The sequence below is a fragment of the Castor canadensis genome, chromosome 2, assembly GCF_047511655.1.
Source record: "Castor canadensis chromosome 2, mCasCan1.hap1v2, whole genome shotgun sequence".
NCBI classification, from domain to species: Eukaryota; Metazoa; Chordata; class Mammalia; order Rodentia; family Castoridae; genus Castor; species Castor canadensis.
In genome coordinates this window covers 80,423,702-80,450,691 of record NC_133387.1, presented here as the reverse complement: position 1 = coordinate 80,450,691, position 26,990 = coordinate 80,423,702, and the positions used below count along the sequence as shown (strand labels likewise).

The following is a 26,990-nucleotide window of genomic DNA, read 5'->3' as shown; positions in this document are numbered from 1 at the left end:
TACATATTTATTTTTGTTTTTTATTGTTATGCTGGGAGTATATTGTGGCATTTACAAAATTTCTTACACTATATCGCATATACCATAGTTGAATATATCCCCTCCATCATTCTCCTTTATCCCTCCCTTTTCCCCATTCCTGGAATAGTTTCAACATGTGTCATTTTTTCATTTACATACATGTGTACACAGTATTTGCACCATATTTACCCTCTTATGCCCTTTTCCCACAACCTCCCCACTCCCACTGATGATTTTAATAATATCTGTAATTATAGAATTGAGTGATTGCATTTAAAAACCAGATTGAAAGTCATGCATTGAAACAAAACCAAGTATTGGCAGGATCCTTGTCTTTTTCCTGGCTAAACATTAAAATGGTACCCTGAAGAGCCAATGAGGCCACTCTTGGATCTTACCATTGAGTGAGCTGTTACTTATCAAGTCTCAAGACTTCTCCCTCTTATAGAACTAAAACATTAGAGGAGTTCTTCATTTATATTGGAACAAACAACAAGTACATGGTTTGATATTTGTGCCTTTTATTTGCAAACTACTATTTATGATGAAGATTTTCTCTTAACTAGAAAACTGAGAGCATTTAAATCCAGCGTATGTTTAGAGTTGAAGTGGTCTTTAGAGACCATTTCTAAGCCTGTCACTGCTACTGTTCCTTGGCCCCACTCTGCAGTATTTCAAGACCTACTAGTGAGAGGGTGAACCCTGGGGTCTGTTCCACAAAGAAACTTGACTGTTTCTTTGCCAACAACCTCCTTTTCCTGTCTTCCTTCTCCTAACGGCAGGGCCCATAGAGACTTCATCCTCTAGTCATCTCATTGCCCATCAGTCTTCTTCAATTCACAATGCTCTTAGTCTTTAGGAAAGAAAACTTAGGAACTGAGACCCTCCTTGCCTCATCTGAGCCCCTTCAGCTTCTGCATTATGGTTTGGTGCCTTGTTTCACCCTTCTTGATGCTGTTCTGCTTTTATCCCCGTTATGAACTTGTTTGATTTTAATTAATTGGCTCTTAATGGAAGTACTAGATAAATAGAAGTTTAATAGAACCTAACAATGGTTAAGCTTCTTTTGTCTTGACAAATCTGAATGGTAATAGAGTTGAATTAATTAGCTTTTTGCATTTTCAGGGCATTTACTCCAAGAAAACCATTGCAGCACAAAAGCACTAAAGCCAAATGAGGCAGGACAGAGAACAGAAGCAAAAGTACTGGTGAACAAGACATCAATTAGTTAACACAATTTCACTAATCTGAGTTTCTTTCCAAATATTCTGGAAGGCTTGCCCCATCTTACTTGACTTATAAACAAAGGAAATGTATGTTAACATTGCATAGCAGATATTTTTTTCCGTTTCTGTATCTTTTTGCAAGAATACCATTTTGATCTAGGTGTTTCACTATTTCTTGTTATTTATTCTTTATATTTTATTTGATTAGCTTATGCTGTGCCTCCCATTATGGTAAAAATTCCAAAAAAAAAGAAAGTAATCATCACGGGAAACGGAGAGGATAAACAACAGGTTAAGTACATCAGTGGAAATGCTAGTTAAATATATCTTGAGAAAATACATCTTATTCACAGAGTAAACTTCCAGGAAGTGTTTTCTAGGTAAGTGCAGGGAGTATTTATGATCTAAGTTTCTCTTCATAGATTTCTGTAGAGATGCATGTATACTGAATGGGCCAAGATGCCTAGGGTTTTAGAACTCAGGTCTATGGTTCATCTACTTCCTCTTTCTCCTTAATTTCTACATGTAAGCCTGACTATGCACATGCCACCCAGATTTAACAACCTTACCCAGTATTAATAAACATTTCACTATTTGCAGAAACTAAAATGAGACGTGTGGCATGTCTGGTAAATGGGCCTGGTACATTGAATGAATTCAGTAAATGTTAATTGCTGAGAAAGTTGTTTATAATTAGTTGTATTGTAAAGGTTGGAAGGTTAATCTGAAAAGCTCTTGCATGTTTTATACATGGACTTTTGAATATCTTTTTGCTTCTTTTTTTCTTGCTTTTTCAGTTAGTGATTGGTTGAAGTGTAGGGAATATACTTCTATAGAGAATCAAAACAAGATTTTCAGAGTAGACTTTTCTAAATTCTATAAGGCTCAATGTCAATGCAAAGTTTGTACTGTGCCATTGAAAAACTCACTGCCACAGTTATTCACTATTAATTTAAAAAGTACATAGTTCTGATTGAGCAGCCACAAATTGATATGCTTCCTATGGTTTAAGGAAAAAGGACAAATTCATTGCTGATTAATGGGAGACTTAAACTTGGGAGTCTAGTAATTAGATTTATGCAATTTTTTGTTTTAGGTTGCTTTTACAGTGAAATTCCACTTATCTTAATTATTTGTGGGACAGAAGTTAAACATCTCACAGAAAATGAGAAATAGTCCAAATATCCACAGAGAAAGAATGAGTAAATAATGTATGATACATAAGTACAATGGAATATTATATAGTCCTTAAAATAGACTAATATTTGCTAAATAGAAAATGCTCATGATGAAATAAAATATGAAAAAGTGATATATAGTATATGGGCATAAATATCAATTTAGGAAAAGAAATGTGTGTACACACATAGATAATACTTGGTGGTATTTTTTAATAGTTACTTTACTCCCATTTTCATTTCATCTCCTTATTTTTCTAATACATGCATTGCATATCTATTATGTTTAACATATCTCCTAATATGCATATATTTAATATTTAATATATATTGTATGCACTACATATTGCTGAAGGGTTACATGAAGAAATAGGCAGCTGTCATATGCAGACTACTATTACTGTCACTACCACTCAGAATTATTACTCCTCTTAGCACTTTGCATATGCTATCACATGCAGCATGCCCAACAACCTGTTGGAGAGAGTCTTCCTGGGATTCTTGTATTCATACCCATTTTGTGGTATATGCGAAAAATGTAATGATCTCATTGTTTTCTACCAGGGCCACTTTTTAGGGTTGTATTTGTAGTGACAACTTGGGAGATGAGGTGATGTCTCCCTTGGCACAGGAGTGGGCTTGCTTTCAGGCTGCAATAACTTCCCACACTCAATTCACTACTTCTGTAATGTGACACATCATATGCAGGAATCAATGTAAGAAAATTTGCAGTGCTATGTTCTCTTGGTTTAAGAGTCCCTAGAATTGTACCACAACCAGGCTGATGTATTGTAATCATTCATGTTATTGTTCAATTTAAATGATCTTTCTTTCTGAAGACTTCTCCTGAAAGTTGTGGAAAAAATAAATAGTATAAAACTTTGCCATCTTAGCCACTTCTAAGCATACAGTTCAGTAGTGTTAAATATATTCATATTGCTATGCAAACAATCTCCAGCTTTCATCTTGCAAAACTGAAACCCATTAAACAAATCCTCATTTCCCCCTCCCCAGAGTCCTGAGCAAGCACCATTTTATTGTCTGTTTGTATGAATTTGACTGCTCTAGATATCTCATGTAAGAAGAATCATACAGTGTTTTTATTTCTGGAGTGGTTTAGTACACTTAGCATAGTGTTTTTAAGGTTCTTCCATGTTGAAGCTTATGTCAGAGTTCTAAGGCTGAAAAATATTCCATTCTGTATGGAAACGACATTTTCTTATCCATTAGTTCATTTCCATGCACTTGAGTTGCTTTTACCTCTTGGCTATTGTGAGTAATGCTGATATAACGTGGGTGTGTGAGAGGCCTCTTTAATCCCTCCTCCTTCTTCATCTGACTCTAAGGAGTTACTTTCTGCCATTCCTGCAGGAATGAGGGTTCTTTTCCATCTGTCTCACTCTACTCATGCTACTCTACCTTCCATGACACACTGATAACTTTAAAGGTGAGACATGTATAGATTTGAACATTATTTGAATTGCAATTAAATATGCATTCATGTTCATTATTATGCATGACTAATTAGTTACAAGATTCTGGAAAAGAGTATTGTCCAAACCACATAAAGGCTGGTTTCAATTTTTCCTGTTCATTGAAAATTTAAACACTAATTTTCATCAGAAAAATAGAATTGAACCATTGAAAATTATGAGGCAGGTAATTAAACCAAATTGTTTTCTAAGGAAGACAAATATTTGGAATACCTGCTACAATTGCTGCTTTCCCATGCTGCATGTGAAGGTAGAACAGCTGACGTGTGAAGCTGTGTGTGTGTGTCTGTTTAAAGTCCCTGGTTAATAAATTTCATGTTTCTATTCAGGTTAGTTGCCATAACTGATGTTTTGAAGAAAATGTATGGGTAATCTACATCATCTTTAGTTAACAAACTAATTCCTAAAAGTATATTGTTAGAGAAGTACAAACCCTGAGCAGCAACTATAATGGGAGCTAATGATTTGGGGATTTTTTTTCATCCTAATGTATCAATCTGTAAGATTTGTCAACTATTTGAAATTGGATATGTTTGTTTGTACTCCAGCCATGCCAGACTTCTTGAAGTCCTGCAGTCTCCTGAAACATAGGATCTATTGCCCCTTTTTAATTTGTTGGCTTCTGCTCTCCTTTCAACTTTCGGATGGAAAATCACTTTCTCAAGGAGGTGCCTCTCACCTCCATAACTAGGCCAGTTTCCAGCTAGAAGCTGTGATAACTTCCAGTGATATGTAATTGTCAATGGTGTGATTTCACTTTTGTCCATGTGACTCCTTGATAAATTTATGTAATCTTTGTGGGATTTTTCCTCCTTCTCTTATCATATTTCCCTTGCCTGACACCATGCCTGGCACAGAGAAGACATTCAAGTATATTTTAAATAAAGAAGTGAATGAAGAATGAATGAAGCTGGAGCTCCAGTAGACTGGGTACTGGGGTTGCTTTTGGTTATGGCCATACAGAATCACTCTCATAGAGACATTTTAATGTTATTCTGTTATCAAAGGATAATGTAGAAACAGTCCTAGGCAATCTGTTAGCTATGTTTCCTGTGGGACTTTTGGTGAGAAGTTTTTTCCATTATATTACTCTGTTTTCTTTATACCAAGTAATGAAAAATAATTTACCTTTCATCCTGTTTTGCAATAACTTTGCTTTCCCAGAGTAACCTGCTTTCTGTTTTGTAGTGGATGCTAGGGTAGCTACTCAAATCCACAATCCACAACCTTCAAGACCAAAGCATGTATAAGCCAGCTCCTGGGAGAATAGACAGTTGGTGACTTGAAGGTAAGGTCTCCTTGCCCTATGCTTAAGAGAGCCACCTGTCCTAATATCTTTCCATTTCCTGGAACAGACTGCATCCCCTGATGGTCAATCAGAGTTTGGGGTATAGGGTAGGCTTGTGTTATCCAATTGGAATAACTCTGCAGAACCACATAACTTCACCACCACTGTGGGGAACATTTGTTTTCTGATCTCACAACCCAACTTCTCTGTACTCAGCTGGATTTCCTCATTTCTCCAAAGTGCCAATCCTAAGAACCTTCACTGGGAAATCTTCCCAGTATGCATCTCTGCCAATATGTGTTCTTCTCCAAGATGAGAATTATATGATCATATCCCTCTTTTACTTCACCTGGAAACTAAGAACTCTAACTAAAGAAGCTGGAATTGCTTACATGATCTGCATATTAATAGATTGTTCATTCACATGCTTGTCTGTTCCAAAGCTCTCCTTTTTTACATTATTACATTATCTTATTGTTCATATTCTGACTTTAATGTGTCTCAACTTCTTCGCAAAAGAAGGTGGGATTTCAATGAGTAAATAAACCAAATAAACAGGAATATAATCTATTTGGAAGACAATATAAACCACTAAACAAAGAGATTTAAGATTGCTTAGGGTATGCTAATATGCTTAGGGTATGCTCTAATATTGAGCATCCCAACTATCCCTCCTCCACTGGGGTACTGTTAAGTACCTCAGTTTGAAGTAAGAGCCTGACTGAAAAAAGGAGATGAGTGAACATGCCTTTCCTTTCAATTTACTCCCCTGACTAAGAAGCAAGTCAGGAAAAGGCAAATCTAGCTATGTAACGGGAAATTCAGGAGGCAGATGGTTGATGGATTAGTCAATCTTCCACATCTTCCCCTTCTTAGACAATTTTCTGTAAATTACCTTCATCATGATGGCTTGATTCTCTACCACTCTAAGCTATTCATCTCCGGAGAAATGAAGCAGAGTGCAGTGGTAAATCACTCTTATAAAGTGGGTATGACTCTTCTTCTCACTTCCTCGTTTTTCAAACTCTTGTTATAACCAGAGTTACCAGCAGAGGATTTGATATCAGAACATGTCAGTTGTTTAACCTGTTTCCATGAATCTCATAGGTTTATTACTTTTGGCAAACACAAAACAAAGTTTTGACATTATGTTTTGTCTGGCCTAAGAATAATGTGGTCGGCTCACATTGCTGATAAACTGCTCCTTGATTCCCTATCAAAGACATTTGCATTTTATGTTTCTGTTTCCTCATTTGAAATTTCATTTTGAAAAATAAAATCGGAAACATGAGTTTGATAATGGTTGGGAAATGCCAGGATCTCTTCTTTTCTTTGTAATTAACCTCTTTTTTGAGAACACTAAATCCCTTGATAAGAGTACACTTTACACAACCAAAGGCATAATTAATCTTGCACGTTTCCCATCAGCAGAGAAGTGCAGCTAGCAGTCCTTTTCAGATATTTAATGCAGACTTCAGGGAGCATAAAAACCAGCATATTTACCTGGGTAAGGTCTGAATGCCCTAGCAGAGAAAAGAGATCTAGTGATTCTAGAGATTCATTAGACTATTTCCTAACTTGTTTATTACTTTCTACTATGAATATAAATTAAGATTTCTTTAAGAAATAGAAAATATAGTCAAAAACTTATTTTAACGGTTAGTCAACGACATATATATCCAAAGCATTTCTTCTTAAAGTAGAACTAATTTAAAAATATAAATTACTAAAAGAAAGCTGAATTATTTAAAAATGCTTTTTAAATCAGTTTATTCTGATAATCATCCTAAGGAATGTGGCTTCTTTTAGAAGTAAAGGATTTCTTTTTAAATAAACATGGAGTTGCTTAGCAAAGTTAGGTGTGGTGTGGAGGAACAAGATCTACAAAAATGAATTCTGATACAAGAACACCCTACACCTCAGGTATTAGGAAAATGATAGCTATAAACCTAATGTCTTTAAAAAGACACTATCTCAACCTTTCAGCTTGCCAATAAAATCATTAATAGACTCAATAACAGAGGATGGAAATCAAAAAAAAAAGGCTTAGAAAAACACAGAAGAATGTCATTGTTAAATATATGACTTTCATTAAAAAGCATGTGATGGATTTTGATATAATTAGGCCAGAATTCACAGATTAAGGATAGAGTCCTTCATAAGCTATTCTCATTTTAGCATGAGCTTTAAGTTCAGGGGACTCTAGCCTACTCCCACTAATGACCAGCCACTTATAAATGCAGGGGTTTTTCACTGCATTTATTTTCATCCATGAGGTGTGAAAATTTGCTAGAATGACTCCCAGAAGTCAGGAAAACAGGGAAAGATGCAGAGGGCAAGTTCTGGAAGGGTCCCAAACATAAAGTTTTGAGTATCCTTACCAGCTGGAGTCAGAATATGTTACCCTTCAGCACATCAGCGTGTGACAGTACACATTGCTAACCAGAGAAGCTCAAACTTTGCTCTTCAGTTTTTCTGCAGTTTCATTACATAGGCCTGATTGGTCAAATTATTGGCCATGTTCTTGAGTTCAATATCCAGTCCCTCTCTGTTCCCCAGAGATTTGCTACAACCCTCTGGTCACATGGTTGGTTTTTCTGTCTGGCTAGACCACTCCATCATCTCATTAGCATATGGTTTCAAAGGCCTTACCCTGAGTCACCTCATTAGTATAAACTCAGGTCTGGTCTCAAGGATCCACCAACAATAATAAAGACTCTGGAAATTTCAAAGCTTTAGGAGACACCTCCAAGTCACCAGGAACTAAGGCCAGCCAAATTCTTCATTACATAAAAGGGCACCAAAATATAATAGAATTGATTCATAAATAGAAGAATATAAAAGTTTGAAACAGCATTTGAATTTTAGATTATTTTTGTAATTATAACTACATAAATTATTTTACAACACAATGCTGTTTGTATTTAATGAGCCAAACTTCAATGTAAAAGAATTACTAAGCATTTATTATAGTTACTGTCCGCAAAAATGCATTTTGAAAGAGCTTTGGTGTTTCTGAAAGTTTCAAGTATTCAACACCCATTTTCATTAGATGAATGACCAGGAGAACACAAAATATGGAAGGTGTTAGATGACTTTTTGTGATAGGGGATAGACAATCTTTTAAATAAAATGCAAAAGGCTTTCATTTTGATTCAAAATGTGCCTCATTGTATAAATTAATCTGATTTTTCAAAGGAAATAAAGTTTAAAATTCTGATTTATTTTGTATTAACCTCTTTTGGAAGAAATATCTCATTGAAAACATTCAAAAATTAATATTTTCTGATCTATGATTAAGATAGTGATATTTATTTATGCAGTGAGTTTTTTTTTTTTTTTTTTGTCGTTGTTTGCTTGCTTTTGTTTTTTGATTTTTTAGACAGGGTCTCACTCCAGTCTTGAACTTGTGATCCTCAACTTCCCAAGTGTTGGGATTACAGGTTACTCTACCACGCTTGACTGAGTTTTGTATTTAAGTGTTTATAATTAGATATTTGTGTAATACTAACTAATTTTTTTTTCTAATAATTCATTTTACAATATTTGGAATTTTATGTAGTTGACTGTGCTGAATAAGAAAATCCCAGATTGAGCCGTGGTGCACACCTGTAATTCTTGCTCTCAGGAGGCTGAGGCAAGAACATGGTGAGTTCCTGGCCAGCCTTGACGACATAGTGAGACTTTGTTTCGGAGACAGAGACAGAGATAGAGAGACAGAGAAGGAGGGAGGGAGGGAGAGAAAGAGAGCGAGAGCGAGAGAGAGAGAGAGATAGAGAGAGAGAGAGAGAGAGAGAGAGAGAGAGAGACTCCAGATGGGGTTCACTTGGTTCCAGTTAAGAAATAATGTACTTCTAATTTTGTATTTTAGGATGTCTTATTTTCTGTGTCAAGATTTCCAAAATATTAGATAGTCTTAACCTTATCTACTAAAAAAAGATAATAATGAAAGCTATTTGTGACTAATTTTATAAACTGTTAATTCCTTGACTCTGAAAGCAAGTTTTTTGTTGGTTTTTTTTTTTTTTTGAGAGTTTAATGTCACTTATTGTCATATCAAGCTTGTGAGGTAGGTAAAGCAAACAACTTCCTAAGTGGGAAGTTGTGGCTCAGAAGTTAAGAGACTTTGTCATGGTCTAAAAAGTAGTATGGGAGCCAGGTTTCAGCTCTGCCATGTAAAAGCTAGTACAGACCAGAGCAGCTTCAAATTGACCTTGAAAGTTATTTTGCTGTCCCCACATTGTCCCCCATCCTCCCGGAATCCTCATGCAGTCTTCAGACAATGCTGTGCCAGGGCTGCTAATTCAGGGTTGAAGAGGTGAGCAGAAATTCAGATCAGTAACTGCCCATTGTGGAATGAAGGTCAGCATTCTCCTTCCATTCTCACCTAGAAGACTGACCTCTGGATGCACCATTCCAGAGCAGATGGTTGAATCCAGCCATGGATAGTACACAGTATCATAAAGATTTTCATATCATATCATACACAAACTCAGACAGATCAACATGCCAGACACATTCCATGGATGCTTGATAAGTAAGTTAGTTCACATTGTTCAAGCCGGGGATTTCTGGATCTGCCACACCTCAAGGCTTCCCAGGGAGCCTGGGCTCCTCTGTCAAGCTGCTTAGAGGATAAAGACTCAGTCTTCACATAGAAAAAGGGGTGAGCATCAATAGCTTTTCCTGGTAAATGGAGAAGAAGCCATAGGACAAGGGGTAAGGAAGACTTCATGGCAAATTCCATGAAGGAATTTCATGGAATTCCTCCACCCAGGATCATCAGATACACTAAGAGGTCTCAGCATACAGAAAGATTTTGCTTCTGGCCACTTAACTACTAATGATGACATAAAGATCTTCTAGTGAGAACAACACTATGGCCTTTTAGAGAGGTCCTGGACTCAATCCTGGGGTCAGACTACCAGGACAGGAATGGGCCTAAGGGTGCTGAGGGCTCCTCAGCAGGTCTGATTGAACGGGATCCTGACCTTGTCTCAGTGGGAAAAGTCTTTGTTCTTGGGAGGGTGGAAAGCTGTGGGTTGGTTTCACTGGGGCTTCTGGCAGCCCAGGAAGATTGGTATTGAGCCCTCTCACTTTGGGGGTGAAGCTGCCTCTACTCCCTGTTCTCCTTCGTCTGGTTTAGCAGCTCCCTCTGGTCCCTGCACCCCATTGACTGGGGCTTGTGCAGGTGAAAGTAGAGGAGGAGGAATGACTCCTTCTCTTTAGGATCCCCAGCAGCCAGCAGGCTTCTGGGTTTCCAGCTGCAGATAAAGCTGCTGGGGCCTGGCCATCCAATTCAGTACCAGGCACAGGAGCTCCAGGTAGAAAACTCTGCCTTGGGAGGCAGGCCCAGGCTTCAGACCCCATGCCTCCCACCACCTCTACTTCTTCCACACCTGCCTCTAGCTCAACTTTTGCCTAAGTGGACTACTTTTCTGCTGCAAAATGGGGTGCTCCACATTGAGGCTTGTTCAGTGACTTCAGAGAGCAGAGCTATTCAGACAGCCCTGCTGTTCCAGTGCCTGCACCAGCTAACAGCAGTCCAGCAGCCAGCCTCATTGGGTAGCGGGCTCAGGGTATTGCCTTGGGCTCAAAGTTCAGAGAATCCTGAGATAATCCTGGTAAAGTGGCCAGGGGACTGTCCCCAACCACCATCTCAACTCCTTAGTCCTGGAAGTCCAGTTTGAGAATTAGCATCTGTCTGCTGAGACTTCTCCTCTTGTCTAGTCCCTTCTGGGAGTTGGATGAACACCCATGAGCTAAGTCTGTGATCTGTTTGTAGGTGCTGGTGGCTCCAAGCACTACACAGTCACATACCAGGTCTTTGCTGGCTCCATCTCACTGGGGTCCTGGGAAGCTGGGGGATGGCTGGGTCTTCAGAGTCTAGTCAACAGGTGAGCCAGCAGCCTGGAGCCATCTGGAGGCTAGCAGAAGTGTCAGTGCTTTCCTGGCCCCATACTACCCCTCTCTTGACCTCTGGGATTCTACCCCAAACTCAATCCCCATTCTAAAAGTAGCCCAGCCAGTTGCTGAAGGTGAGTGAGCCAAGTGACCAAATAGAGGATGATGGCTTCTAAGACAGAAAGCAAAGTTTTGAGCTATAGCCTAATTACTTTAATAATTTTATCAGCCTTTTCTGGATTTCAGAAAGGACTTTTCATCTAAAGATGAAAACAAATTTTCTTTAAAGATCTTCAGGAAGATGGCTTATAGAAGGGCAATACTTTGTTTGTTTGTGGTACTGAGGTTTGAACTCAGGGTTTCGCTCTTGCAAAGTACACACTTTATCACTTGAGCCATACCTTCAGTCCCAGAAAGGCAATACTGATAAAAGAAAATAAAAAGTAAAATATGGATGTGAGAATTAGATGCAATTGGAAAAATCACTTAAAGGAATTGCTGTTTAACAGCTTCTTCCACTTTCCCCTTTTCTGTCTTACCTTTCTTTTGCTGTTCCTTCCTTTTGGGTGTTAGGTGTAGATAGTAGAAAATTTTTTCCTTTTTTTTGGTGGCACTCACATTTGAACTCAGGGCCTCATACTTGCTAGGCAGACACTCTACTACTTGAGTCACTTTTTTTGTGATGGGTTTTTTCTTTCTTTTTTTTTAATTTTATTTTTTTTATTTTTCATATGTGCATACAATGCTTGGGTCATTTCTCCCCCCTGCCCCCACCCCCTCCCTTATCACCCACTCTGCCCCCTCCCTTTCCTCCCCACCCCCTCGCTTCCAGGCAGAAACTATTTTGCCCTTATCTCTAATTTTGTTGAAGAGAGAGTATAAGCAATAATAGGAAGGAACAAGGGTTTTTGCTGGTTGAGATAAGGATAGCTATACAGGGAGTTGACTCACATTAATTTCCTGTGCATGTGTGTTACCTTCTAGGTTAATTCTTTTTGATCTCACCTTTTCTCTAGTTCCTGGTCCCCTTTTCCTATTGGACTCAGTTGATTTTAAGGTATCTGCTTTAGTTTCTCTGCGTTGAGGGCAACAAATGGTAGCTAATTTTTTAGGTGTCTTACCTATCCTCATATCTCCCTTGTGTGGTCTCACTTTATCATGTGATCAAAGTCCAATCCCCTTGTTGTGTTTGCCCTTGATGTAATGTCCGCATATGAGGGAGAACATACGATTTTTGGTCTTTTGGACCAGGCTAACCTCACTCAGAATGATGTTCTCCTGTGATGGGTTTTTTCAAGACAGGGTCTCGCTAACCATTTGCCCAGGGTTGACTTTGAACCTTGGGCCTCCTGATCTCTGCCTCCAGAGTAGCTAGGATTACAGGGGTGAGCCACTATAATCACAGATGTCCACCTGATAGTAGACAATCTTCTGATTTTTATTTACAATTATTTAAAATGTTGCTAGTATTCTATTTAAAGTCATCTCCTTGTTCTGCTAGATTTCAACACTTTTTGAAAAAAACATTCAGTATCTGACTCCACTGGACTAAAAAGTAATGAAGCCCTTTATTTAGTCTGTGGTGTCCCACAAACTTCAATGCTTCATAATCTAAAAAGTAATGAAGCCCTTTATTTAGTCTATGGTGTCCCAGAAACTTCAATGCTTCATAATCCAGTTGTGCAATAATCAAATACAGAATATTCTACTAGTCCTATCTCCTGCATGCAGTTCTGGGTGGTTCAGGAAATGTGTGAGTATTGGGCCAAGCTCCTTGTAAAAGCATTTCTCACTTGGTTCTCTCTTGTCATCAAGGCAGAATGGAAGCAGTAGCCAGATCAAGACTTGGGACAGGGCCAGCTTGACAAGGGGAAAGGTCTCTGGAGGTCAGGGTCTTGCCTAATCATCACTGGACAAAGAGAACACTTTTCTTTGGCATTTTCCCTGCCAAGCATAACAGCTTTGTTCACATCTTACCTTCATAGACCTAGAAACAATGCTCAGCCTTTTCTTTCTCAAAGTAATTCTCTCCTCTCCCTACTAAATCATTATCTTAATTTAATATCCTTCTAGAAAAGACCTGATGGGTGAATTTGCACTAATAAGCTAAGAATAACTGATAAAAGCCAAATATGTCCTTAACCTCTCTTCTGCCCTTCCTAAAGAATATATTTTACTTTAGAGACAATATTTTGGTTCAAAGGAGTAAATGCTTAATGATAGAATTTTATGAAGGTAAAAAGACAATTATCATTTTGTGGATGATATGATCATAGCCTAGCCAGTACAAGAAAAGAAGAGAAAGTTTAGATTTAAAAAGTAGATTGGATATAACAAGAGACATTTATAAAAATCCATTACTTCCTTAAATCCAATTCATATCTAGCTAGAAGATATGACAAGAAGAGGTGGAGATATTCTTTGTTGAACAGCAAAAAGGAGAGTTTATAATATACCCAGAAATAATTTTCCAAAATATGAGCATGGCTTATGAATAACTCTATATTGCATTAAGGGCTGGAAAAGAGAAAGAGGGCTGAGTATGCAGTAGAACATAGATTTATTCAGGAACACCACTTTTGCTTTTAAAGAAATCAGTATTTAACACAATATTTCTTGGATTAATTACCAATAGATTCTTTTTAAAGGTAGGTATTAGACTTGATGAAAAAAAAAAAAAAACCCTGAATTTCATCTGGAAGAATGAGGCTAGCTAAAAACATTCTTAAGAAAATGTAAAAAAGAAGATTTGTCCTAAAATATTTAGTACCATGACTAAAATACAGCAGTTCACTGGGCTCCCGTGGCTCATGTCACTAATTCTAACTACTTAGAGGCTGAGCTCATGAGGATTGAGGTTCGAGGTCAGCCAGGACAAATAGTTCATCCCCTCATTTCCAAAATAACCAGAGCAAAATAGACTGGAAGTGTGGCTCAAGTGGTAGAGCCCTTGCTTTGCAAGCGTGAAGCCCTGAGTTCAGATGCCATCTCATCAAAAAAAAGAAAAAAAATTAGGTACTGCTTTGAGAGTAGACCAACAGAGTGATAAATCAGAATATTCACCATGGAAAAGATAGGATAGATAGAGCAAAACAGACAGATCACTGTGGCAAGTATTTATGCTTTACACATAGCAATCATTCCTGAAAACTTTCCACAATTCAGCAATTCTTTCAAGATGATCCCCAAGGGCATTTCTGTTTATCAATTGGAGCATATACTGTCAGTCCCCACCCAAGAACCTAGGACCTCACTGTTACAGTAAGCACCTCCCATCCTGCCTCTGATGGGTGTTGCTACATAAAATCTCCAACTCCCTCCTCCTTCTGGCAGGCAACTCTGACAACTCTGAGGAGCCAGGTCCACCCTGACTCCCAGAGCTCCCAGCAGGCTGAAGCTCCTTATCCCAGAGGTAAGAGGGTGGTAGTGCACTCTTCCTGTTCTCTGTTTTTACTCTTTTAGTTCCCCACCTCCCCCATCAGTGCTTTCTAAGATCAACTCCTCTCCAATAAACTACTTCCACATGAGGTTCTGATGTGAGCAGCTTCTGGGGGAGCTCAAACTAACACACCAGATAGTTATGGCTGCTAGTTTCAGGGTTAAGGATACATAAACCCCCGTTAAAACTTCCCACATAGCTGGGATGATGGGTGCTCACAACCTGCTCAGCTTTTTATTGGTTGAAATGAGGTCTTCAGAACTTTTTTCCCAGGCTAGCCTTGAACTGCAATCCTCCCAATCTCCACCTCCCAAATAGCTAGGATTATAGCTGTGAACCACTGTGCCTGGCTTAACATTATTTATTTATTTTTAAAGTTGGACATATCATAGAGAAATCAAAAAGGGTACAACATTTCACAAATGAAGAGATTTAGATGAATACGGTCAAGGTATTTATTTTAAGTACCTTATATGCAATTATAATTTTAAGCCTCTCAATAACTTTATGAGACAGGTATTATCATATTATCATTTTTGTGGACTGCAGAAACTGAGATATAGAGAATTTAAGGAATTTACCCATAGTTGCACAACTAACTGCAATATTTATTTCTCAAGGAATTTTGGTGAGTATAAAAAAGTATAGTTTGAAAATTCCTTTTCATGTTGCAAAGTATCAAAAACATTTAAACTACTTTTATGATTACTTTATTCTTAATAATAAAATACTAAAGTATATTTTGATGAAAATTGATTACTTTTCTGCTCATCCTTACCAGACTTGGGAATAATATAAAAATTAAATTTGGTTGAGTGAATTGAGTCATTCTATTTTACTAATTTGTCCTGATACATACAAAACTAAAAAGATATGGTGCTTGTGGAGAAAGGAACTGGGTGACTGGGGACAGGAGTGGGAGAAAGACTTTTAGGAACTCAAAAACATCTTTCCACTAATCATCTAAAATAGAAGAATCATTTATGGCAAAAGTAGTAAAATGGCAGTAAATAAACAAGCTTTTAGAGTCAGGAATACACGTTTATTTCATAAGATATAATCACCTATTAATTTATTTATACAAAAGGGAAAAAATCCCTTTATGAAGTTTATAAAGTTCTACTATTTAGGTCAGGAGAAATTCCATGTATTCCATTTCTAATGTCCATTACTAGCAAATCTACTGGATCTGAAATTATAAATCCAGCATACAGGTGTTATGTCAACTCCAAAAGAAGAAAATATCTTCTCAACTGAATCATATATGGAAATATTAAGTATGTAAGAATAACTTTCTGGTCAGAGCTTTTCTTTGTTGGGTACATGGTGAACTACTTAAATATAGCAGGTGACACTGATTAAAATATGGAGCAAAAAAAAGTTCTGCACCTAATCAGGCACGGTGGCTCATGCCTGTAATCCTAGCAATTGGGAGGGTCATGGGTCCAGACCAGCCCCAACAACAAAAAAAAGTTTGCAAGATCCCATCTCAACCAATTGCTGGGCACAGCGGTGTGCACTTGTTATCCCAACTATGTGAGGAAGCACAGACAAGAGGACTGCAGTACAGACCAACCCAGGCATAAAGTGAAACCCTATCTTCAAAATAACTAACACAAAAAAGAGTGGTGGAGTGTCTCAAGTTCTAAAGTCCCTACCTAAAAAGCACAAGACCCTGAGTTCAAAGACCAGTACTGCTCCCCCCGCAAAAAAAACAAATGTGCACTCTGTCATATTTGTTTATCACAGGGCTAACAACTTCCTTAATTCCATTAATAGTTTGGGCTTCATAATGGTAAAAAAAAAAAAAAAACCAAAGTAAGTAAACAAATAAGCAGGCATAAACAAGATAATAAATTGGAAAGCTAGCAATGTGAAAACCATCAATGCCTGGGAAACTGTGTAAGGAAAATTAGTCTCATATATGTGTGAAGAGTATTAGTCAGTTTTCCAGTACTGTGACAACATATCTGAGAGAAATCAACTGGAATGAGGTAAGTTTATTTTGACTCACAATTTCAGAGGTTTAAGTCCATGGCTGCTTGACCCTGTTAATTTGAGCCCGTGGTATAACAAAACTTCTCATCTCATGGTGGCCAGAAAGCAAAAAAGAGCTAAGGACAAAATATGTCCTTCAAGAGCATGCCACCAATAGCTTACTTCCTCTAAGTAGGCCCTACTTCCTAAAATTTCCACAATATCCTCATAGTCCACTAAGCTATGAATCCTTTCATGAACCAATCCATCCATCAGGTAAGAGCCCTCATAATTCAGTCACTTTCCAAGGGCTCCACCTCTGAGCACTGCTGCATTGGGGGCGAAGCCTTCAGCACATGAGCTTTTGGGGGAGACATTTCAGACCCAACTCATAACAGGAAGACACTTTTTTATGGTTTAAGCTTAGAGAAAGTGAGCAGTCATAAGTATGGGGAGCTTAACAGCATCATCTGGAGTCTGTAGAATCCTCAGATATCTGTCATTGCTCTGCCCCAACTATGGCAGCAAGGCTGAGTCAACATGAGAGATGATAAGCAGGTTGTTATATGGAAGTGACCTTGATGCAATGGAAGCCTCCAAGTATACAACCAGGCAAGCTATCCCACAGGTCACAGAACAGAAGCACTCAGAGATTAAACTAAAATCATCCAAAATCATGGATGATTGAGTTACTTTAAAGTAGAGTAAGAAACAAGAGAAAGAGATGTAGTAGGTTAACACACTTAAGACAGTATGGAAGGCTACGAGGACCATAATACATAATTTCTCTTTACACGATGTTTCTATGTGTTATCTTTCTCACCACTTTTCTGGAGTCAATAAAAGTTGGTGCTGCATAAGAGGCACAGGGCCAGGCCTCATCAGTAGCTTTCCTATTAATTTACTGAGCAGGTATGGATTCTACCTGGCTGTCTCAGACAGAGGACACGTCTGTGGGCCAGAATGGGTGTCACTCATGGATAGGGCAGTTTAATATCGCATAAATATTCAGTTTTTCATGAATACTATATTTGGCATCTCTTTTGCCTCATTGGCATTTAGCAGAGCATATACTTTTGGTGTCTTTTGGTCTTTCCATCTGTACTCATGTTTCACACACTCATGCTTCTTCCTGTACTTTTGTCTGATGTATCTCACAGATCACTAATACACTATCTATGCTTAACTCTTATGAGTTCCTCCTATGCCTTTTCTACTTTTGTAGTTTTATACTAATGCTCCTTAGGAAGTTCTTCAATTTGCTCTTTTTGTTTTCTGTAGGTGAATTGAATCTTCCTAAACAACCTAGCAAACACACCTTGCAGGGAGGAGGATATGAACAGAGACAGAGGGTCAGGGAGAGGGTAACCTTCTGTGTGTTTGTGGAGATTAGCTCCACAGTGTAGTGTGGCTATGCAGATGCAGCAAGAGTGGGCAAGGTATTCTTCTTCTGGGTTCTGCCTATGTTTTCTCCTGGCTTTTTTGTCCATACTGGTTTTCACAAGTAGGTACTAAAGAAGACTGCACATAGCTGTGTGCTTTAAAAACATTCCTGGTTAATGGAGTGGCTTAAGTGGTAGAGCACCTGAGTAGCAAATGTGAGGCCCTGAGTTCAAAAACCCAGTACTACAAAAAAAAAAAAAGAAAGACAGAAAACCCAAAAAATAACAATAAAAAAATTCCTCCTATAAGCTGCATTATGATGTTTGTTCTTCCAGGATTACATGTTCCCTAGAACTAATAAATTATTTACTTAAGGTTGACAAGGATAAACTAGAAAAACACGCCAAAAATCAGACACTTAGAGGATTGAGGAAAGGGGAATGCACAGACTTTCTCAGGCAGATGGTTCCTGAAATGTTCAAAGTAGGATTAAGACTTGCACACAGCATTGATTGTGGATAACATAAAACCAGTATTCATCACCTTATAATTTCTCTGGAAACTGACTCATTGTTTTCTGCTCAAGCTATACATTTGATTCTGGCCATACAGTGCTGTAAATTTCAACTGAACTTTAATTAGCTAAGTTCTAATATAAGGGAGAAAAATCCCCACTATTACTTATAGTCTAAGACTTTCTTCTTTGTTTTTCATCTTGGATCATGGAAATCACCAAAGTTTCACTGTTCTGTCTTGCAATTCTGATCTGACCGTGGAAGTGATGCTAATCCAACATTTGGTAATTTTTGTATTCCCAGGCAGTCACTCTAAGACAAATGATTTTAAAGAGAAATATTTAGTAATTTGAAGTTCCTTTCCCAGGTAATTTAATAATCATCTGAAGATTGTTATTAAGGCCAAGGCTAAAGATGTCCAAAAGCATAGGTGGCAAAACACTTCCAATGAAAGAGGTGCCAGCTTTAGCACAGGAATTTTTGACAGTGCCAAGTCCAGCCTTGTTCAAGCTCCATATTACTTTAATTCTCAAAGCTGGTTTAACTAAGGCACTTTTTATTTCTAATTTTTAATAAAAAACAGGTTGCTATATTTTAACTGGATTTTCTATTCAAAGATTATGAGAAAACATTTGAAATCATTTTTTAATTAAAGATTGTATCTCATGATTCTGAATGAAACTTGTGTAAAACTATGACAAATAGTACTAAATTGATGTTAATGTGTTTATGTGATCAAATATTTTAGAATTTGTAAATTGAATAGTAATGTCTATGGGTAGAAGGATGCTAAGTATGTTTTGAGAGTGGGAGACTACAAAGGAGTAGTAATTTCAACACAAAGAATAAGTATATGCAGAAAATTATGTATAACCAATTCAAAGATATCAAATAGATTTTACTTTTATGTCCTATGTAAAACCTAACAAAGCATCTTATCCAAGGTGCTGCTGAGCATTTTTTCAATAAATAAATATAACATTTTATCTTATTCTTGAATTCATAGATATACAAAGGATTTGAGAAGAACGGTAGGTTCTTTTTATCCCTACAGTTCCATGAAAGGAAAAAAAAAATGATTACAGTCTTTTAGAATTACTCCAAGAGCAGGAAGGGTGGGAGGAGACTTATCTATGACCATAAATAACATTACTGGAATCTCCCCACAACTAAAACAAGCAATCCCCTGTATTATACCAGCTGAAAAAGTCCATTGTGATACTCAAATATTCTACCCTGACTCCCTAGTCCTCTCTCCACTGACTCTTGTCTTCATTCTCACCCTCCAACAATCTCCCCCTCTTCCTGGATTAATTTCTTGCAAATAAAGACTGGATTGGTAACCGTTTTGTATCAAAATGGAGATGAGAGTTTAAGTAACTGGATAAACTTCCTGGAGGAGGTGGGAATAAAACCAAATCATGAAGGGAAACAGAAATTTGTAGAGGTGAAGGGATAAGAGCTTTGCAGATCCAACTATAAGCACCAGTGAAGGAGAAGAGTGCAGATCTACAGTTCATTCTACAAAATATGCTTGAAAATGTAAATCCAAGTCATTTCCATGGAGGGTCTTTAAAAGTAGGTGGGTTGGTTCAACATTCCAAAAATTTAATAAGTGTAAATCATCATATCGACAAGGTAAAAAAGCAGTAAGAATATGATTATCACTACATGCAGTAAAGACATTTGACAGAATTCAACATCTGTCACTGAAGAACTTTCAGCAAATTAGAAACAGAAGGGAATTTCCACAATTTGACACAGAGAATATATAAAAAGCCTACAGCTAGTAACTTAATTAATGATGAAATGTCAAATGCCTTCATCCTAAGTCAAAGAGAATGGAAAGATGTTAGCTGGCATCATTCCTGTTCAATGTTGTCTTTGAGGTTTGGGCCACAGATGACTTGATTGTCTACATAGAAAATGCCAAGAAATATACAAGACAGCTACTAAAACTAATACCTGAACTTAGTAACATCACATGAAAGAAAGATTAATATACAAATATTAATTGTATTTTTGTATGCTGACAGTGAAAATTTAAAAATTTGAAATTAAAAAAGTATCATTAAAAATCTACAAATATTAATTGTATTTCTATATGCTGTCAGTGACAATTTAAAAATTTGAAATTAGTAAAAAAGTATCATTAAAATAGCACTAAAATACAAAATTCTTAGAGCTAATTCTAACAACATATGTGTTAAATCTGTATGTTTATATAATTAATGACAGAAATCAAATAACACGAAGTAAATGAAGAAATATGTTTTGTTCGTGGACAAGAATCAATATTAGGATGTTAATTCTCCTCATATTGATCTAGTCAATTGACAGACTATCAATTAAAACCTCAGGTGGTAGAACACCTGCCCAACAAGTATGAGACCCTGAGTTCAACTCTCACTACTGCCAGAAACATAGTCATACAGATCAAGTGGAATTGAGCAGAGTCTAAAAATAGTACAGTATAGTCAATTAATGTTCTCTGAAATAGGGTTTCAAGTATCCTTGGTTGCCTTTAAACTCACAATTCTCCTGCCTCCCTCTTTGGAGTGCTGGGATTACAGAGGTGACCCACCACACCAAACTAGAGTCAGCTAATGTTTTATTTTTGTTGTTACTTGTGGTTGAACTAAGGGTCTTGGTCTTGCTAGACAGGGTGCTACCACTTGGTCCACTTTGCTAGCCCTGGTCAATTAATTTTTGACCAAGGTGGCAAAATTATTAAAATGGAACAAGACAGATCATAAGCAAGATGGTGGCTGAGTGACATCACGCAGCATCTCTTTTCATGGACGTACCTTGGTTAAAAAGCTATTCTCACACCAAACTCCCCGATAAGTGTTAAGGAAGTCAGTGCTGGTGGCACAGTAGTTTTTATTACATTAGCATTCCATGAGCTTGCCAACAAGCACCAATGAATGTGCAATTAAAGACAACACAATATGGACACAGGACAGACACCAAAGGCTGTAGGAAAAGAGACAGGTGAGAGAAGCTGCAGGTGACAGAGAACTCTGGTCCACTAAGGCCAACTTACGATGGACTGATCAGACCACACCAACTGCATCACAGAAATCCCTGTGAGATAAAAAACAGAGAACTGAGGACCAGCACAGCCCTGTGCTGATACAGCTAGTTACAGCTTCATCTATGTTTTCCACTGCAGAAAACACTGTGCTAGTTACAGCTTCATCTAGGAAATCTCAGTGGCAAGTACCTAAGTGGCATGACCAGGGAGAGTGCCAGTAAACCCTGAAACAAATGTTACCTGTCTAGAGAACAACAGATTGTAGGTTGGCAAGGGCCTTGGCAAGAGAGGATACCATTTGTTAAGTGGGGACTACAGGATTGAGAGCCCAGACCCCAGAAGCTATCATGGGAACTTGTAATCACACCTCTAAGTTTACTTTTCTGCACTGGGGAACCAGTCAGTACAGGGCTTTGTGAGCTATTCTCCACTGAACTAAGCCTTGAATCCAGGTTGCTCTTACTGGGCTAACTAGATAAGACTTTTTTATTTTTTTTAAGGCAAAACAACTGTGCTGGAGATCAAAGAAGAAAATACTGTTTTTTAAAAATTTTTGAAAATTTAAATTTGTTTGTTTTGCGTATATATTTGTGCTTTCTTTTTAATTCTGCTTTTTCTCACTTCCTTTGTTTTGCAGTCATTATACGTGAGCTATTGTGTGGCCCACCTTTCAATACTCAGTCTTTAACCATAACTTCTCCTTTCTTACTCTTTTTCTAGCGATCTCAATAATAACAGAAAACTTCCCAAATCTTGAGAAAGAAAGGGTCATCCACGTACAGGAGGCTTTTAGAACACCAAACAGGCAGAACAAGGAAAGAAAACACCCCCCAGTTAAAACACTAAATATGCAGAACAAAGCAAGAATATTGAAATCTGTAAGAGAGAAATGACAAGTCACATATAAAAAGCAAACCCATTAAAATAATAGCAGATTTCTCAACAGAAACTCTAAAAACAAGGAGGGCATAGAATGATATATTCTAAGCTGTGAAAAAGAATAACTGTCAACTTAGATTACTGTATCCAACAAAGCAATTTTTCATCATTGAAGGAGAAACAAAAACTTTCCACAATAAACAAAAACAAAAGCAATTCATGACCACTAAGCTAGCACTGAATAAGATACATAAAGGAATACTATACACAGGAGAGGCAGATAAATGAAATCAGGAAAATACAGGAAAAAATAAGTCCGGTAGATTAGTACATTAGTAAATGAAGATTAGGAAAAGATCAAACATGACAAGAACAACAAAATGACAGGGAATACTACACATCATTCAATAACACTGAATGTGAATGGAGTTGCAAGCTGACCATTTGTTACTCAAGAAACATATATCATTGATAAAGATAAACATTGGTTAGGGTGAAAGGATGGATAAATATTTTCCAAACACATGAACTCCCAAAGCAAGTAGGAGTAGCCACACTCATATCTGATAAAACAGACTGCTAACCAAAATTACTCAGAAGAGACAAAGAAGATCACTTCATATTAATAAGGGATCAGGTCAGCAAGAGTTCATAACAATGTTAACATAAATGCACCAAAATGTTGGCACATCTGATTTCATAAAACAAACACTACCAGACATACCAGCACAGCCAGATCCCAGCACAATGATAGTGGGAGACTTCATTCTGCACTCCAACCAATACATAGGCAATCTAGATAAAAAAATAAAAAAGGAACCTTCAGAACTAAATGACACTATAGACCAAATCGATTTAACAGACATCTGCAGAATATTTTATCCATCAGATGCTGGCCATTCTTCTCAGCAGCCCATGAAACTTTTTCCAAAATAGATCATATTATAGAACATAAACAAGTCTAAAAGAATACAAGAAAATCGAAACAATTCCTTGTCTTTGTCAGACCATAATAAAACTAGAAATAAACAGCAAAAGAAGCAACAAATTATTTTAACACTTGGAAACTGAACAATACACTATATAATGACCAGTGGGTCATCAAAGAAATAAAGGAGGAAATTAAAAAAAGAAGTCTTAGAATCTGCTGGGTGCTGGTGGCTAACTACTTGGGAGGATAAGATTGGGAGGATTGTGGTTGGAGACCAGCCTGGGCAAACAGTGCCTGCTTTTCAAGTGCAAATCCCTGAGTTCAAATCCCAGCCCCACCACCCCCCAAATTTTTAGAATGTAGTGAAAATGAAAACATAACTCACCAGAACCTTGGGGATACAGCAAAATCAATGCCAAGATTAAAGTTTGTAACTATATAAGCCTACATCAAAACAGCAGAGAGCTCACAAATAACCTAATAATGCACCTCAAGATCCTAGAAAAACAAGAATGAACCAAATCTAAAATTGGTAGGTGGAAGGAAATAATTACAAATTAGGTCAGAAATTAATGAATTGGAACTAAAAAAAAAATACCAAGAAGGAATGAAACAAAAAGTTGCTTCTTTGAAAATATAAATAAGATGATAAACCCTTAGCCAAATTAAACAAAAGGAGAAGACCTACATTAATAAAATTAGAGATATTACAATAAACACCAATAAAATTCAGAGTATCATTAACGAATACTTTGAAAACTTATGTTCTAGTAAACTGGAAAATGTAGAAGAAATGGCTAAATTTTTATAAAACTTCTAAAGGAAAATATTGGAAAAAATCTGTGACCTTTTATTAGGAAAAGATTCCTCAGATAGGGCATCAAAGCATGACTCAGCAAAGAAAAAACAGTCTAATAAGTTTTTTTCAAAATATAAAACTTCTGTTTTATCAAGATGCTGTTAAGAAAATAAAAGACAAAAAAAAAAAGAAAAGAAAAGACAAAAATTTAAAAGGTTGAAAATTGGGAGAACATATTTACAAAGCACTCATCTTACAGGACTTATTAAGAATACTTTAACTTAAGTAACAAGAAGGTAAGTAACCTAATTTAAAAAAGCAGACTGAAGTTTTGAGCAGACATTTTTTCCAAAGAGAATATATGAATGGTGCATAAGTTACCTGTCACCACACAGCAATTTAGCTACAGTTCATAGTGGCATAACAAGATGATAAGTACTTACTAGCTCACAATCTTTGTATCTCAGGATCTAAGATGAGCTTAGCTGAGTTGTTCTGGTTTCCATTGAAGCTGTGATCAGAATGTTGGCCAGGGATGCTGTATATGAACCTTTAGTGAGTGCCTGAGGATCTGCTTTCAAAACTGCTTGCTCACGTGGCTGGCAAGCTGGTGCTGGCTAATGTCAGGAGTCCTGTGCTCTTCATCCCTGGATCTCTCCACAGCATTTTTGAATGTCCTCATAACATGGCAGCTGGCTTGCCTCAAAGCAAGTGAGCCAAAAGAGATAAGGAGGAAGGAGCAATGACTCTTAATGACTTAGCCTCAGAGGTCACACACCATCATTTCTGTGACATCCCATCAATTACAGTTTAGGAGAAAACCACATAGGGGTGTGAATACGAGAATCTGGGGATCATTTTGGGCTTCATTTTGGAGGCTGGCAACTGCAGGTAACAAAAAAGTGCATGAAAAGAAACTCAGCATCTTTAGTCATTAGGGAAGCACAAATTAAAACCAGAAAAATAGAGCAGTATGCACCTACTGTGGCTCTTAAAACCCAAACACTATGAAGTCCTAACAGAGATGCCAAGCAACTAGAACACATATATTGCAGCTAGGAATGTAAAATGGCACAGCCTCTTTGCAAAAACAATTGGGTAGCTTCTGATAAAGTTAACCATAGTCTTACCTTTCAACTTAATAATCCTACTCCTGAGTATTTAAACAAGAGACATAAAATCACATGTCTGCACAAAGACCTGTATGAAAATGCTCATAGCAGCTTTACTCATAATCCCTCAAAATTGAAAATACTCCAAAATGCCCATTAACCAGAAAATAGGTACAATTTGTGGTTTATTACAAAGGTGAATTTATAACTTATATAGAATAGATTATAGTTATAGGCTGTATTTTATAGTTCAGCAATAATAAGGGACTGCTTATATGGGCAAATATGATTAAATATCTAAGACATTATGCTTTGTAAAAGAAAGCAAACACAAAGGTTATAATTGGACAGTGGTTTCTAGGTGCTGAGAAAAGGAAGAGAGGATTGACTAGCAAGGACTTTAGAGATATTTGGGGTTGATGATCATAGAGTAGTGCTTTTACTACTACAGAGTGTGTTTGTCATAATGTATCTAAATATAAGCCTCAAAGAATGAAATTCTGTAAATTGTATTGTAATAAACTTGACTTCAAAAAAGCAAATATAATTTCTATACTTTAGTGTTACTATGAGAAGCTTAGGTTGAAATGTCAGGTGAGGGACTCTTGTTTTAAGGGAAATGACAGAAAGAAAGCTATTTGGCTATGGTAAGAGAAATCAGGTATTACATGGAAGAACAGGTGCATCAGTCAGGTTCTCCAGAGACGAAACCAATGGAGTATGGACCTATAAAAAGAAATACATTTTAAGGAATTAGTTCACATGGTTGTGGAGGCTTGGCAAATCCAAATTACTATGGGGGAGGCTGTCAGACTGGAGGCTCAGGATAAGTTGCAGTTCAAGTTCAAAGGCAGCTGGCTGCAGAACCAGAAAGAATGGACAGTGTAGAAGAAAGCTGAAGGTAGGGTGCTGGAGAGTTCCCTCACTAGGACAGATTCCCTCTGGCTCTGAAGATCCACCTTTTGTCTACTTAGACCATGTCACTGCATGTGGCCCACCATGGGACAAACTACTTTTCTCTAGGTCCACAGATTCAAATGTGAATCTCATCCCAAAACACCCTCAACAGAAATATCCAGAGTAGTTTTTGAACAAATACTTGGGTGATGGTGTCCAGTCAAACTGATACATAAAATTAACCCCCATTGGAGGGAGTAGATTGGAAAGAGGCATGAGGAAACTTCTACAGGAACAGAAATTTCTTTATCTTAGTGGTGCTTACCTGGGCATCCACATTTCCTTAAACTCATCCACTTGTAAGCATAGTATCTGTGCATTGTGTTATATGTAAATTATGTATAATTTAGAAATATGAAAGAAACCCTGGGCAGCTGTGTTATGATTGGTGTAATGAGAGAGATTGAGATAGGAAGTGAGAGGAGAGAGAGAGAGAAGAGAGAAAGAAGGGGGTGGGGGGGTGGGGCAAGGCTGGTAGATAAGTGATGGAGATTTTTCTGCTTTACCATTTTTTCTCCATTTGTCTTCCTTCTTCCTGAACCACCCACACCAATCATGAAAACTCTGCTGCCTTCTCTCACATTTTTAAGTCTGCCTTTTCTCTCTTCTTTGTTCTTTGGAAGTGTGTGGGTTTCCTTTTCTATTCTGCTCTTTTTCAAGATTATTGACAAATTAGACCATTAGCTTCCCTTTCCTGAATATTCTTACTAAATAACTTAGAAGATAGGAAGAAACTTAAATTGCATATTTATCTCTTATTAATGGAGAAAATTAAAGAGATGCCATATATAGCCACCATTCTAGAAATCTAATTTTACCCAGAGTTTTACATAATTTTCCTCCCAGATGGA

At 37.3% G+C, this 26,990-nt stretch overlaps 1 long non-coding RNA gene across 1 annotated transcript in view; it reads right to left on the bottom strand.

Annotated features, from left to right (window-relative positions):
- LOC141417361 (uncharacterized) overlaps nt 1–24,881 on the bottom strand; it is a 69,830-nt gene extending 44,949 nt beyond the window's left edge. Inside the window, exons 1-3 of the long non-coding RNA XR_012441898.1 lie at nt 24,514–24,881; nt 23,065–23,135; nt 21,471–21,511 (exon numbers count right to left, since the gene is read on the bottom strand). This is a non-coding gene — a long non-coding RNA (uncharacterized lncRNA). The remainder of the gene's footprint in view (nt 1–21,470; nt 21,512–23,064; nt 23,136–24,513) is intronic.
- Nucleotides 24,882–26,990: the final 2,109 nt, after the last annotated feature.